This window comes from Elephantulus edwardii, unplaced genomic scaffold (genome assembly GCF_000299155.1).
Source record: "Elephantulus edwardii isolate Elephantulus edwardi_28Jun2011 unplaced genomic scaffold, EleEdw1.0 scaffold00040, whole genome shotgun sequence".
Lineage (NCBI taxonomy): Eukaryota > Metazoa > Chordata > Mammalia > Macroscelidea > Macroscelididae > Elephantulus > Elephantulus edwardii.
In genome coordinates this window covers 6409048-6410734 of record NW_006399790.1, presented here as the reverse complement: position 1 = coordinate 6410734, position 1687 = coordinate 6409048, and the positions used below count along the sequence as shown (strand labels likewise).

At 50.3% G+C, this 1687-nt stretch overlaps 1 pseudogene; it reads right to left on the bottom strand.

The window, feature by feature from the left end:
* Positions 1 to 276: 276 nt before the first annotated feature.
* Positions 277 to 891, bottom strand: LOC102859254 (annotated as a pseudogene).
* Positions 892 to 1687: the final 796 nt, after the last annotated feature.

Genomic DNA, 1687 nt, shown 5'->3' with positions numbered 1-1687 from the left:
TTTTTTTTTTTTTTCACTTTTAAAGAATTTATTTTACACCTATTATACCACAGTTTGCCATTTTCAAACACAGAACTCCCTAATCAGACAATGGACAGACCTTATTATAAACAAGATACACTATCACTTGTCTTCAAACATTATTGCACATTTAATGTCATGGTTTGACAATGCGTTCTTGAAACAATCTGCAGACAACTACTGATGGACAAAGAACACGTGGAGTAGACGCTGTCCTCAATGGTTTATTTGGGACACGCTTTACAAACACCGCTCTCAGCGGTAGCGGTGCAGCTGCAGGGTGTTGCGTCTCCTCCAGGCGGCGCGGCGAGAGCCCCCGATGGTGTGGTGGAACTTGTGGCCTTTGCCCAGGCCGCGGCTCTTGCGTCCAGCCGATGTCAGCCCGCGCATCTCCTGGTGTTTGTGGACAGGCTTTGTGATCCATTGGGTGTCGGGATTTCTTCTGATTGCTTTATGGAATGGATCAATGAGGATAACCTCAAAGAACTTGTACGTGGAATCTTCACCCACCCAGTAAGAATTCAGGACCCTCAGGGCCCCGCAGTGGCGGCCAGCTCGTTCCTCAGCGACGGACTGGAGGCTCCGCGCGAACTTGAGCTGGTTCACACCGTGGTGGGCAGGCTTGCCGTAGGTGGCTCCCTTAGGGACCGGGCGTTTGCGGCCACCCCGGCGAACTCGAATCCTGTAGATGACGTAACCTTGCTTGGCCTTGTAGCCCAGCCTGCGCGCCTTGTCCGGCCGCGTGGGGCGCGGGGCCCGGTGCAGCGCCGAGAGCTGGCGGTACTGCCAGCAGCGCACCCGCAGGAGGAAGCGCATCACGTCCGACTGCTTCTTCCGCCACAGCTCCTGGATGTACTTGTAGGCGCCCATCTTGGCTCAACCTGATGGAAACCCGCCGCACAGAAAGCTCCCTTTTTTTTTTTAATGGCCATGTCTTCATGACCATAGTCACCTCCATAGACATTCCATGGTTCCTTTTGCACTAAGCACTTGCATGTGTCATCTGACCAAGATTTATTTCACAACCGTTCTTTTCTGCTTTCTAAGTCCCCTAATTGATTATGGGGTGTAAAAAGGGTTGCTGTTTGAGGGGTACTTCCTGATACCTTCTTGCCCTACAATCTAGTGCCCTACATCTAGGGAGTCTCTTTACTACATCAGATGGAGTTTTTGTCTCTGTGGTTATAGGGGCACTGGTCTTCTCAATTTTGGGGATACTGGGACCTTAAAGGCACTCAGTGTTTGAAAAGTGGTGCTTTGTTGGCCCTGTGTTCCCAGGAACTTTCTTGCTGCTGGGGTTCCAGGACAATTTCCTTTCTGCAGGCTGTTCAGACACAAAGGGTCCAGGCAGACTTCAAAGTCTCATCCTGCATGCTTTGTGAAGAAGGCAGGTTCCTCCTATAGACTTTTGCCATGCTGATGCAGAAATTAGGCACATATTGGTAAGAGCGCTGGCCTAGGACTCGAGTTCATGAGCTGGCATCTCTGTGTCACAAAAGTCAGTTTGTGCACTGTCAACTTTCGAAGGCTTTTCAGTTCACCTTCTATCCAGTAACTTAAATTTAGTCCCTTCTGAACACTTGAGTCCCCATCCAAGGGTTGTAAGGTGCAATCTGGACTTCAGTAGGGCCTGTGTTGTGGGGAAATTTGGTGCTCAGCCCACAAA